The sequence below is a fragment of the Narcine bancroftii genome, chromosome 8 (genome assembly GCF_036971445.1).
Source record: "Narcine bancroftii isolate sNarBan1 chromosome 8, sNarBan1.hap1, whole genome shotgun sequence".
In the NCBI taxonomy this organism is placed as follows: Eukaryota; Metazoa; Chordata; class Chondrichthyes; order Torpediniformes; family Narcinidae; genus Narcine; species Narcine bancroftii.
This window is the reverse complement of record NC_091476.1, coordinates 74,206,085-74,220,512: the sequence shown is the minus strand read 5'-3', so window position 1 is coordinate 74,220,512 and position 14,428 is coordinate 74,206,085. Positions and strand designations below refer to the sequence as shown.

Here is a 14,428-nt window from a genome sequence, read left to right as displayed (position 1 = left end):
CCATGCCCTCTTCACTCTGCGACCATCAGGGAAAAAGGTCCAGGAGCCTTTACCATCACCATCAGATTCCCCACTACTATCAGATTCCTGAACAATCATTGAACCAAAGGACAGGAAAAAAAATCTCCAGAGGACTCGTCCTGTCCCCCCCACCGCTTAAGAAGTTTCCCTCCGAAACCTTTCCCCTTAACCCACGTCCTCTGGTTTGCATCTCACCCACCTTCAGTGGAAAAAGCTGACCTACATTTACTCTGTCTGTCCCAAATAACTCGATCAAATCTCCCCTCAATCTTCTACGCTCCAGGGAATAAAGTCCCAACCAGTTTAACCTTTCCCTTTTTTGTTAAACTTTATTTATTCATTCAAAAAACAAATAATATATGACATATGCAGCAATTAAACATGAACATCAACTTTTTTTATACATAGAAAAAAAGAACAAAAAAAGAACCCCCCCCTTCAGCCAAAGGAGAGCCATAAAAAAAGAAAAAAGAAAGAAGATTAAAGAAAAAGTTAAATATACATATTAAAATCTAGTCAATATAAATTGAAATCTAAATATTCCAAATATAACAGCCACTTATTAATAAAAATGTATAATTATCATGCAAAACATGTAATTTTTTCCATTATTAAACAATATTTCATCTTATTATGCCATCTATTAAATATCAATCATATTTGTATCTTTCCACGTACTAGCAATACATTTTTCCACTACGGATAAAGCAAAATATACAAAAGCAAGCTGGAACTTATCTAATCCCAAACCTTTCAGAGGTTCCAAACTACCCAATAAAAATACTGTTGGATCTAAAACTATTGAATTTTCTTCCAAAAAGATTGTATATGTATACATAACCAAACAGCATGAAAAAAAGTTCCAACCATATCACCACATCTAAAACACAAATCTGATTCATTAAAACCATATTTTTTAAATTTTTCAGGTGTCAAATATAATTGATGTAAAAAATTGTAATTGATCTTTGCATAACATGAATTTATCAATCTAGTTACACTATCATAACAGATATCTAACCAATCATCTTCAGAAAAAATAAAACCAATATCCACTTCTCATTTAATTTTAGATCTATCCCAACATTTTTTATCCATACCATTGTGTAATATTTGATACATAGATGAAATAAAACCCTTCTCTGGTACCTTCATAAGAAAAGTCTCAAATTTAGTCATTTTAGGTAAAATCATATCTCTACCAAACATACATTTTACCAAAGATCAAATTTGATAATAAAGAAATAAAGAGTTCTTCTCAATACCAAAATCTTCCCTCATCTGATTAAAAGATAAAAACTTACCCTCTTTAAAACAATCTCCCAAATTTTTCACACCTTTAAATCTTTGATTATGTATTGAAAAAGAAATAAGTTGATTATTATACAAAGCCAATAATTTACCCCTAGAGCCTATCATTTTATTTTTCTTTATCCATAACTTCATTAAATGTTTTAGTATAGGCACATTATATTGTTAAATTTTTTTAAATTTTCACACTATAAACCATATTGTCCAAGATACATAGACATTTTCCTTCTTAAATATATAGTGTCATTTTCTCCCCCTTTCCCCCCCACCCTTCCCTCCCTCCCTCACTCCCTTCCCCATTTATTTGAAGTTCAATCTATAAGATACATTAAACCCGTTAAACAATGTTGTCACTTAATAAAAATAAACAAGAAATTTTACTGAGTCAGTTCTTTTTGTTATCTTCTCCTTCTGTCATTTTAGGTGGTGGAAGTCCATGGTAGGATTTCTCTATTGTATTTCATGTATGGCTCCCATATTTGTTTGAATATTGTAATGTTATTTCTTAAATTATATGTTATTTTTTCTAATGGAATACATTTATTCATTTCTATGTACCATTGTTGTATTCTCAAGTTGTCTTCTAATTTCCAGGTTGACATAATACATTTTTTTGCTACAGCTAGGGCTATCATAACAAATCTTTTTTGTGCTCCATCCAAATCGAGTCCAAATTCTTTGTTTCTTATATTACTTAGGAGGAAGATCTCTGGGTTTTTTGTTATATTGCTTTTTGTGATTTTATTTAATATCTGGTTTAGCTTTTCCCAAAATTTTTCCACTTTCTCACATGTCAAAATTGCATGAATTGTTGTTCACGTTTCCTTTTTACAGCGAAAACATCTGTCTGATACTGTTGGGTCCCATTTATTTAACTTTTGAGGTGTGATGTATAGCCTGTGTATCCAGTTATATTTTATCATGCGTAACCTCGTGTTTATTGTATTTCTCATAGTTCCGGAGCATAGCTTCTCCCATGTTTCATTCTTTATGTTTAGATCTTGTTCCCGTTTTTGTTTAGGTTTACCGTTTGTTTCCTCGTTCTCCTTTTCTTGCAGTTTGATGTACATGTTTGTTACAAATTTTTTAATTATCATTGTGTCTGTAATCACATATTCAAAATTGCTTCCTTCTGGTAACCTCAGACTGTTTCCCAATTTGTCCTTCAAGTAGGTTTTCAGTTGCTAGTATGCAAACATTGTATCGTGAGTTATATTATATTTATCCTTCATTTGTTCAAAGGATAATAATTTATTTCCCGAAAAACAATTTTCTATTCTTTTGATCACTTTTCTCTCCCATTCTCTAAAGGAAAGGTTATCTATTGTGAAAGGGATTAGTTGATTTTGCGTCAATATTAGTTTTGGTAGTTGGTAATTTGTTTTATTCCTTTCTACATGAATCTTCTTCCAAATGTTGAGCAGATGATGCAATACCAGTGAATTCCTACGTTGCACCTATTTTTCATCCCATTTATATAGTATATGTTCAGGTATCTTCTCCCCTATTTTATCTAGTTCTAATCTGGTCCAATCTGGTTTTTCCCTTGTTTGATAAAAATCTGATAGGTATCTTAATTGTACGGCTCTATAATAATTTTTAAAGTTTGATAGTTGTAAGCCTCCTTGTTTGTACCATTCTGTTAATTTATCTAGTGCTATCCTCGGTTTCCCCCCTTTCCATAAGAATTTCCTTATTATTTTCTTTAACTCCTTGAAGAATTTCTCTTTTAGGTGTATTGGTAATGACTGAAATAAATATTATATCCTTGGGAAAATGTTCATTTTAATACAGTTTATCCTTCCTATCAGTGTCAGTGGTAAGTCTTTCCAATGCTCTATGTCGTCTTGTAATTTTTTCATTAATGGATGATAATTTAGTTTATATAGATGGCCGAGATTTTTATTAAGTTGTATACCTAGGTATCGCATTGCTTGTGTTTGCCATCTAAATGGTGATTCTTTCTTAAACTTTGAGAAATCCGCATTATTCATTGGCATTGCTTCACTTTTTTTTGCTTTGATCTTGTACCCCGATACTTCTCCATATTCCTTCAATTTCCTATGTAATTCTTTTATTGATATTTCTGGTTTTGTTAAGTATATTATAACGTCATCTACAAATAGAATGTTTTTATACTCCTCTTTTATTTTTATCCCTTTTATTTTATTTTCTGTTCTTATCAATTCTGCTAGTGGTTCTATACCAAACACGAACAATAAGGGCGATAGTGGGCATCACTGCCTTGTTGATCTGCTTAAGTTAAATTGCTTTGATATATATCCATTTACTGTCACTTTCGCCAATGGCCCCTTATATAATGCTTTAATCCAATTAATATATTTCTCTGGTAAACTGAATTTTTGTAGTACTTTGAATAAATAATTCCATTCTACTCTGTCAAAGGCCTTCTCTGCGTCTAAAGCAACCGCTACTGTTGGAGCTTTATTTCCTTCTACTGCATGAATTGTTAATAAATTTACAAATATTGTCTGTTGTTCATCTTTTTTTAATAAATTCAGTTTGGTCTAGATTTACTACTTTTGGTACATAGTCGCCCAATCTGTTTGCTAATAGTTTAGCTATTATCTTATAATCTGTGTTAAGTAGAGATATTGGTCTATATGATGCTTGTGCAAGTGGATCTTTCCCTCTCTTTGGTATTACTGTAATTATTGCTGTTTTGCATGAATCTGGTATGTTTTTTGTTTTATCAATCTGGTTGATTACTTCCAGGAGGGGAGGAATTAATAAGTCTTTAAATGTTTTATAGAATTCTATTGGGAATCCATCCTCTCCTGGTGTTTTATTGTTTGGTAGTTTTTTAAATATCTCCTGTAATTCTTCTATTTCAAATGGTTTTATTAATTTATTTTGCTCCTCTGTTTGTAATTTCAGTAGTTCAATTTTTGTTAGAAATTCATCTATTTTGTCTTCTTTCCCTTCGTTTTCAATTTGATATAGTTGCTCGTAGAATTCCATGAAGTTTTCATTGATCTCCGTTGGATTATATGTAATTTGTTTGTCCTTTTTCCTTAATGCCAATACCATTCTTTTAGTTTGTTCTGTCTTAAGCTGCCACGCTAGAATTTTGTGCGTTTTTTCTCCTAGCTCATAATATTTCTGTTTTGTCTTCATTATGTTCTTCTCCACCTTATATGTTTGTAGTGTTTCATATTTTATTTTTTTTATCTGCCAATTCTCTTTTTAGTTGTGTCTTCCTTTATTGCTAATTCTTTTTCCATATTTGTTATTTCCTTTTCCAACGGTTCTGTTTCCCGATTGTAGTCCTTCTTCATCTTAGTTACATAACATTATTTGCCCTCTGATGAACGCTTTCATTGCGTCCCATAGTGTAAACTTATCTTTCACTGATTCCGTATTTATTTGAAAGTACATTTTAATTTGTCGTTCAATTAATTCTCTAAAATCCTGATTTTTAAGTAGCATGGAGTTTAATCTCCAACTTTACATTCTTGATGGGATGTCCTCTAGCACTATTGCCAATAACAGGGGTGAGTGGTCTGATAATAGTCTAGCTTTATATTCCGTTTTCCTAACTCTCCCTTTAATGTGGGCTGATAACAGGAATAGGTCTATCCTTGAGTATGTTTTATGTCTACCCTAATAATATGAGTATTCCTTTTCCTTTGGGTGTTGTTTCCTCCATATATCCAAAAGTTGCATTTCTTGCATCAATTTAATTATAAATTTGATTACTTTGTTCTTTCTGTTAATTTTTTTTCCAGTTTTATCCATGTTTGAGTCCAAATTAAGGTTATATCCCTTCCTATTAGTATGTTCCCTTGCGTATCTGCTATCTTCAAAAAGATATCTTGCATAAATTTTTGATCTTCTTCATTAGGTGAATATACATTGAGTAAATTTCAAAATTCTGAATATATCTGACATTTTATCATTACATATCTCCCTGCTGGATCTATTATTTCCTCTTCTATTTTGATTGGTACATTTTTATTGATTAATATAGCTACTCCTCTGGCCTTTGAATTATATGATGCTGCTGTTACATGTCCTATCCAATCTCTCTTTAATTTCTTGTGTTCCACTTCAGTTAGATGTGTTTCTTGTACAAATGCTATATCAATTTTTTATTTTTTCAGTAAATTTAACAGTTTCTTCCTTTTGATTTGGTTATGTATTCCATTAATATTTAAAGTTATATAGTTCAACATAGTCATTTCATACTTTGTTTATCTTTCCTTTCCATTTCCTCATCACCACCTTCCCTTCTTATCCATTTTTTCTTTCTTTTTTTGAACACATTATACGACAACATTTCTAAAACATAAAATATTTCCACTATTCTCATATCTAAAATTCCTTTAACCCCAATAGTCCCTCCCCTTTCTGAGTTGCCCTTTGTTCCTTGTCGGGCAACCACATCTCCCCTCTTTATTTGGATTTGCGAATCCACTCGCAAGCGTCAACTGATTTCGCAGTGACTGTTATTCTTCCCCACCCAGCCCCCCCAAGAAAAGATTTTAATCTTCATATATAACAAAGGTCACTCTCTTAATTCCCTCCTTACTTCCTTTCTTTCCCTTCTTAGTTCTTACCTATACTCTATTTTTTTAAATATATATATATATATATATATATATATATATATACACACACACATATACACACATACATATAGTTTTTTGTCATTTTTGTTCTTGTTACACCTCTTCATCTCTCTGTCTGTTTTGTAGTTCTGCAAATTTTCGTGCTTCTTCCGGATCCGAGAATAGTTTGCTTTGCTGCCCCGGGATAACTATTTTAAGTACCGCTGGGTATTTTAACATAAATTTATAACCTTTTTTCCATAGGGTCGTTTTTGCTGCATTGAACTCCTTCCTCTTCTTCAGGAGTTCAAAACTTATATCTGGATAGAAAAATTTTTTTTGACCCTTGTATTCCAGTGGTCTTTTGTCTTCTCTTATTTTTTTCATTGCCTTCTCCAATATATTTTCTCTTGTTGTATATCTTAGGAATTTTACTAGAATGGATCTTGGTTTTTGTTGTGGTTGTGGTTTAGGGGCTAATGTTCTGTGTGCCCTTTCTATTTCCATTTCTTCCTGTAATTCTGGTCTTCCTAGGACCCTGGGGATCCATCTTTTATAAATTCTTTCATATTTTTGCCTTCTTCATCTTCCTTAAGGCCCACTATCTTTATATTGTTTCTTCTATTATAATTTTCCATTATATCTATCTTCTGAGCTAACAGCTCCTGTGTTTCTTTAACTTTTTATCAGATTCTTCTAATTTCTTTTTTAAGTCATCTACTTCCATTTCTATGGCTGTTTCTCGGTCTTGCACCTTGTCTACTCTTTTTCCTATATCTGTCATGATCATCTCTAATCTATTCACTTTTTCTTCTGTACTTTTTATTCTTCTTTTTATTTCACTGAATTCTTGCATCTGCCATTCTTTTACTGTTTCCATATATTCTTTAAAAAAAATATATCCATGTACCTGCCCTTCCCTTCATCTTCCATTTCTCTGTGTTCTTCCTCCTCTTCTTCTGGGTCCACTCCAGGATCTGTGTCCTTTACCTTTGTGTCTTCTTGTTTTTTTGTTGGGTTGTTTATTTTATTTTGTTGGGCATTTTTGTTGCTCTTATTTTTATTAAAAGTGTCTTGGTGTTGTTGGTCTTCTTCCTCTGGGTTGGTCATCTGTTGTTTTTTAGATTTCTCATTTTTATTCTCTTCCTTCTTGTTCTCGTTATTTTCTATGTTTTCCTGTTGAGTTTTGCTGTTGTGTTGTAGATGTCTCTTTCAGCTGTGGAGATTTACTCCTCAGCTGGTCCCTCCTCCCATCAGTGTTATTTTTGTCTTGCGCATCGCGAATCCTCGCGCATGCGCGGTTGAGCACTTTTGTTTGGCTCCATGAGCCATTTTTGTAGTCCTGAGTTCAGGGTTTCCACTGACCTCAGGGAGCAAGCTTCTCTCTCCATGCCGGGCCTCCTTGTACTGGTAATGCCTTCACCTTCCTCCTCCAACGTCCTTCCTTCTTCTTTTCTTCCCGTTGTTTTTGTTTTTCTTTCTTCGCTGCCATTTTCTCCACACTTTCACTTTGTTGTGATTTCTATGTTCGTGCCTTTGTTTTTTCTCGATTTTTTAACTTTTCTGGAGAGGGCTGGAGTTCCCCTATCGGCCACTATTCCATCACGTGACTCCTCTGGCACATTATATTGTTGTAACAAATTTATATTCCACCTAAACAAAAATTGATGTATTTCAAATTCAGAAATACTTGCCATCTCAATTTTAGCCCAACCAGGAGGCTGTACCAAATCCATCAATGAACTATTAAATTTAAGTTGGGTTGCTTCATAATAATTTTGAAAATGTGGTAAACGTAGTCCCCCTAACTAATATTTCCAAGTTAATTTATTCAAAGCTGCTCTCGAAAATTTACCCCTGCATAAAAACTCCCTAACAATTTTATTCAAATCTCAAAAAAAAATTTTATCAAGTAAATACGGAATGGATTGAAACAAATATTGTATACGCGGAAAGATATTAATCTTAATTGTATTTATCCTTCCCACTAAATTAATAGGTAAATCTTCCCATTTAATCAAATGTTGTAATTTTTTTCATTAACGGAGCATAATTTAATTTATATAAAGATTGATAATTAACATTCAAAATTATACCCAGATATTTAATTCAATCAGTCCACTTCAAATTAATAATATTCTTATAAATGGAATAATCTCCTTCACTTACCAGTAATATTTCACTTTTTTCCCCAATTAACTTTATATCCAGAAAGACATCCATATTGTATTAAACACTCCTTCAATTGCAAAAGTGACTGAGCTGGGTTTATTAAATACACCAATACATCATCAGCAAGTAAATTAATTTTATACTCCTCGTCTAAAACTTTCATACCTTGTATCTGTGTATTTTGTCTTATCAACTGTGCTAAAGGTTCAATCATTAACACAAACAAAGCTGGTGATAAAGGTCAACCTTGACGAGTTGATCGAGTTAACTTAAAAAATTCCGAAATCAAACCATTCGTCAATTCTCTAGCTACCGGTTTACTATATAGAGCCCTATTCCAATCAATAAAAGGACCAAACTTAAATTTCTCCAAAACTTTAAACAAAAAATTCCATTCAACTCTATCAAATGCTTTTTCTGTATCTAAGGATATCACCATTGGGTGATCTAAAGATTGTCGAAATCTATTAATCAAACTAATCACGCGCAAAATGTTATCTGAAGCATATCTATTCTTTATAAAACCTGTTTGATCAATATGAATCAACGTTGCTAAAAATTTAGCCAATCTATTTGCTAATATTTTAGCTATTATTTCATAATCTACATTTAACAACGAAATTGGTCTATATGAAGATACTTTCAAAGGATCTCTATCTTTTTTAGGAATTACTGTAATTAAAGAACAAGAACAAGACTCAGGTAATTCATAATGTTCTCCAATTTGACGTAATACATCCCCAAACACTGTAGATAAATTATCATTAAAAAATTTATAAAATTCAACCGAAAATCCATCATCACCAGGTGATTTACCTTTCAGCATTTCCAGCATAGCCATTTTAATTTCCGAATCAGTAAATGATTCTTCTTACTCCTGTATATCTCCATCCTCTAATATCGGTAAATTCAACTGTGATTAAAAAAAGATCAATCGATCCAGTTTCTTGTTTTCTTTCAGATGTATATAACTTTTTAGAAAATGAATAAAATTCATCATTAATCTCACGAAGTTTATAAGTAACAAGAGAATTCCGTCTAACAGCATTAATAGTCCTTAATATCTGTTCTTTCTTTAATTGCCATGCCAATACCTCATGTGCTTTCTCTCCCCATTCATAATACTGTTGTTTAGTCCTATTAATTACACATTCAAATTGATAAGATTGCAAAGTATTATATTTCAATTTCAGCTTAGATAATTCTATTTTCTGATCTTCTGTAGCATCTTTCTTAAATTCCTTTTCTAACTCATCGATCTGTTTCTCTAATTCAAGACTCTGATTTAATCGATTCTTTTTTTTATTTTAGAAGTATAATTAATTATTTGTCCTCTCAAATAGGCTTTCATAGCATCCCATAATACAAACTTACTTTGAACAGAATTAGAATTTTCTTTAAAAAAAATTAATTTGTTTTTTCAAAAAATCAATAAATTCCATATTTTCTAACATTGTATTAAATCTCCAACAATAAGCTATTTGAGTTCTCAGAAGTTTCATATGTAAAATATAACAGAGAATTATCTGAAATCACCCTACTTTTATATTCCGCTTGTTGTATTTTCCCTTGTAAATGTGCCAATACTAAAAAGAAGTCAATCCTTGAAAACGATTCATGTCCAGATGAATAAAAGGAAAAATCTTTCTCTGTCGGATTAAGACATCTCCAAATATGTACTAAATTAAGATCTTTCATCAATGCTTGGACCTGAATTGCCATCTTGGATTTTTAAACTTTCTTCGGAGATTTACCTAATAAAGATTCCAAAACACAATTAAAATCACCACCAACTAAAATATTATCATTAGCCTGACCCAAACATAAAAATGCATCTGAAATAAATATTTCATCATCTGCATTTGGGGCATAAATATTAAGTAAAGTCCAAAATTCACTAAAAATCTTACAATTCAATTTAAGAATACATCCTGCCTTTTCCTCCATTGATTGTAATTCAAAAGATAAATTTTTATGTATCAAAATTGCTACACCTTTAGCTCTAGAATTAAATGAAGAATATACATGCCCAACCCAGTCCCTTTTTAATTTCACGCTTTCCTTCACATTCAAATGTGTTTCTTGTAAAAAGACAATATCAATTTTCATTTTCTTAATAAATGCCAAGACTCACGCTTAATCGGACTATTTAATCCTCGAACATTAAAAGTAGCAAACCTCAACTTTGACATATCTACTATTATTACTGAATACCAATAATATCTTGATATAAAAACTCAAATCAATGTATATAGGCCCTCCAATAGAAAAAAAATCACAAAATAAAAGTTAAAAAAAAAACTTTAAAAAATAAAGAAACAAAAATTGGGTGTGGGTCACCCCCCAGTGGCTGATAACTAGTAAAGAACTTAGTGCAAATCTCCCCCTCCCCAGCCAAACAGTCAATAACATCAAAATATCATAATAACAAAAGATACAATTGAATAAGAAAATTCTTCTTTTCATCCAGAAGATTCCAATTTCGAAGATCCCATTTCGGAAGGAGGTAGTCTCTTTCCATTCCTGTTTTTCCCATTTCTGCCATTTCTTCCGTTTCCAGAGCAACCAGATTTTTCCTTAGAAGATAATGGTGGACTACGTCTTTGTCCTCTTATATCTGGCAATGAATCAGCAAAAGTAATTGCTTCACGATCAGTTTCAAGAAACCGAAATTGATAGTTTCCATAAAACACCTTCAACACTGCACGGTAACGAAAAGTAGACTTATAAACTTCACGCCACAAAACTTCTTTAACTGGATTGAATCGACGTCAACGTTGAATGACATCTTGACTCAGATCAGATTTAAAAAAAACTCTGCTATTCTGAATCAATGGGGTTTGTTGTTGTCTCGCATTTTGTACTGCAAGTCGAAGTATTACTTCTCTGTCGAAATAACTCAAACATCGAATTATTACCGGTCTCGGTGGTTGACCAGCTGAGGATGTTCTTCTTAAACCTCTATGGGCTCTTTCCAGTACCAATCCCCCAGAGAAAAATTCTTGCCCCAATATTTGCGGAATCCAGTCTTTCAAGAAACGAAGAGGATCTTGTCCTTCTTTACCTTCTGGCAAACCAACAATTTTCACATTATTCCTTCTGCTTTGATTCTCCAAGTAATCTATTTTTCTTTCTAGCTCCTTCTCGCGTTCTCCTAATTCTATGATTGATTTTTCCACCTTCAACACTTTTTCTGTGTTAGAAGTCACTTGTTGTTTACAGTCCAAAAAAGCAGTCTGAATTTTAAAAAATTCTTCATAAGATGCATCCACACATGTCTTAACCTTTCCCTTTAACTCAGTTCCTGAAGTCCAGGCAACATCCTAGTAAATCTTCTATGCCCTCATTCTATCTCATTGATATCTTTCCTGTAGTTCAGTGACTAAAAACCACACGCAACACTCCTAATCCCTGACTAATGAAGCTCAGCTTTCCATTGGCCGCCTTAACCATTCGATCAGCTTGCCAGCTCCTGCAGGAATGCAAGTAACAACGCATCTGTCAAGCAGCTGGCGGAATCTGAATCAGGCTCTGACTGAGTTGTTAACCTGCTCCAATTCCACCTTCACTCTTTATTTCCAATGCCCTCCCTGCTATTTTGCTTTATTCCTTGAAGAAGGGCTCTGGAAGATTCACCTGTGTCCCCGACAATTGCTGCGAGACTGGCTGAGTTCTTCCCCCACTTGGGGGTGGGCTTGTTTTTACGGCAATCTTGGCAAAAATTTTGCCCCAAATCACATCAGTGCTTTGTTAGCTCCCTTCCACATTCCAGCCTCTTACCTCCACTTGTCAGGATATCCTGATGGGCTGCAGTAGAGATCGTATCGCGGAAGGCACTGCTTGGCCTGCTTCCACCGTGCTTCGGGTTTGGGGGGGGGGGGTTTAGTCAGGTAACAGCAGTGAGCAGGCATGGCTCTGGACCCCCTCATCGACGATGGTTCCTGTTTACACGCTCCATTCCCAGGTGGTTTTTGGACTCACCATCAGCTCTTCTGAAATCATCCAGGCTCGACCAGGCATCCATACTGCCCTAAAGCCAACAGGTCGCACCACAAGTAAGGAGTGACCTGGATGCTGTGTGACCAGCTGAGATTCTACGGCACCTTTGTGCTTTGCCCTTGAGTCTGGCGGCAAAACCGGCTGTGCTGGGAGCAAATCCTGCAACCGTGGGGTCTGGGCCTAAGGTGGTGACGAGGGGTGGTAGACTGCGGGAGAGCAGCGGACTGGTGCAGAGCACCAGTAATGGAGAACTACCCTCTTGTTGAGGACAGTAATAGACCAGCGAGGGGCTCTGCAACTGAGGGAACCATACAAGGTGCGGGCTGATGGGAACCAGGTATCAGAACCGGGGCTCGAGAGGGTGGTAAGGGCAGGAAGGGCTCCTGTTGGGCGCTGAAGGCTTCCTGATTGTGTCAGGGGTTCGGATCCAGAGCCTGCACAGCCGATGGCTCGAACAGGAGTTTGTGTGGCTGTGGGGGGCAAATCCACAGACACTCAGTACCTCCAAAGGGACCGCTTCACTTTCTCTTGTACTGTAAAGGGCGCCGTGCAACACTCATGCCTTATGGCAGACTGAAGGTAGCTTTGTGTAATATGGTACAATGGTGCCAGTGACTGGGGGTTAAAAACCGGCGCTGTCCATACGGAATTGGCACGTTTTCCCCATGTCTGCGCGGGTTTTCCCCCGGGGGGGCAAAGGTTTCGTCCCTTCAAAACGTCAATTGGGTGGCACGGGCTTGTGGGCCTGTTACAGTGCTGTCTGTCTAAATTTAAATCTAAATTTCCATTTTATATAACCATTTACAGTATGGAAACAGGCCATCTTGGCCCTTCTAGTCCACACTGATTTAAGTGAAACTCTACCTGCTCCCTCCCTCCTCCCTGCCCATAACCCTCTAACCCCCTCACATCCATGCACTTATCCAACCTCCTCTTATATGACAAAATTGACCCTGCTGCAACCACCTCTTCCGGAAAGTCATCCACTCAGCCACCCCTCTCTGAGTGAAGAAGCTTCCTCTTATATTACTCCTAAAGTTTTGCCCCCTAACCCTAAACTCGACCCGTCGTTCCAATCTCCCCTCCCCTCAGGTGGAAGAGCCTATTCACATCTATTCTATCACCCTCATAATTTTAAATACCTCTATCAAATCCCCCCTCAACCTTCTACGCTCCAATGAATAAAGTCTCAGTCTACTCAATCTTTCTCTGTATTCTAGATACTGCAATCCCAGCAACATTTTTGTAAATCTTCTCTGCACCCTCTTGACCTTATTGATATCCTTCCTATAATTTGGGGACCAAAACTGCACACAATACTCCAAATTTGGCCTCATCAATGCTTTAAACAGTCTCAACATAAGAATAAATAGAATTCCTACCCCATCTTTCTGGTTCAACTGTAAAAATGCAGAGAAATTTTCATTTTTCTCAACATGTTTCCCCCCCCTACCCCCACTCATATCCCACCTTAAGCCATCCCTTACTAGCCACAGAGCACCAATGGAATGTGGTTGCTAAAGGTGGTGAGTGAGTGAGGACAGAACAGGCTGGGAACCACTGGGTCTGAGCTTAATAAACGTCTGCTTCAATCTAGTTCTTTGCGGTTACTGTTCCACGCCCTGATTTCCCCAGGGGGAGGAACCCTCTGCTGCCTGGGCTTGTTCCATCACCTGATGTTTCTCTCAGCATAGCTCGGTCACAAGATACCTAGCATTGGAGTCAATGCATCAGTGAAATTCAGCCAGGTTTTATTTATAAATCGGAGGGTCAAAGAATTCTCGAAACCAAAGGCTTTAGATATTTACCTCTTTGAACGGAAAAGAAAAAGTAGATATAAGGGTGCAGACCGCGCGCGGGAACACCCAGTAGAGTCTGGGAACATCAGAGCTGCCACCGTCACCGGGAGATGCGACTGGCCTGCCCAAGATCCACCTCCGGCCTGATTGATCCTGACAGGAGGGCTAGGGGCACTCTGAGCGCCCAAGGCTGCGGCAGGGGGCGGGATATTCCGGGGCGTTTCGATCCTTCAGCTGCTATCCAGAGGACATTGGCACTTCAAACAGTTCTCCGAAGTGGTGGGGCGGGCGTGCTAAGAGACGGGAAAACCCTCCCCTCGTGTCCGAGGGACGGGATAGCACGGGGGTGGAGGCCAATGTCCGGAAAACTGTGGCGGGATGGGGGGAAGATTCGGGGTAATTTCTCCCCCTCCCGTAATCCTGGGACTGTTTGTACCGGCTGAGGAAGTAAAAGTGCAGGGAGACGAGGCAGCAACGAGTTAACGCTTCAGGCCAATGACCTCGAGCGAGAATAATTGTACGTAAAATGTCTGGCTGTTGGGATTCATCACAGGG

The 14,428-nt window shown here is 36.1% G+C and overlaps 2 long non-coding RNA genes across 2 annotated transcripts in view; both read right to left on the bottom strand.

Annotated features, from left to right (window-relative positions):
- Positions 1-14,428, bottom strand: part of LOC138740887 (uncharacterized) — a 257,137-nt gene that overhangs the window by 51,372 nt on the left and 191,337 nt on the right. The gene's annotated exons all lie outside the window — the stretch shown is intronic.
- Positions 5,849-12,693, bottom strand: LOC138740888 (uncharacterized). The gene is made up of 3 exons (XR_011343200.1): positions 9,617-12,693; positions 8,892-8,988; positions 5,849-7,556 (listed from the first exon to the last, which is right to left on the bottom strand). It is a non-coding gene; the product is annotated as an uncharacterized lncRNA (long non-coding RNA).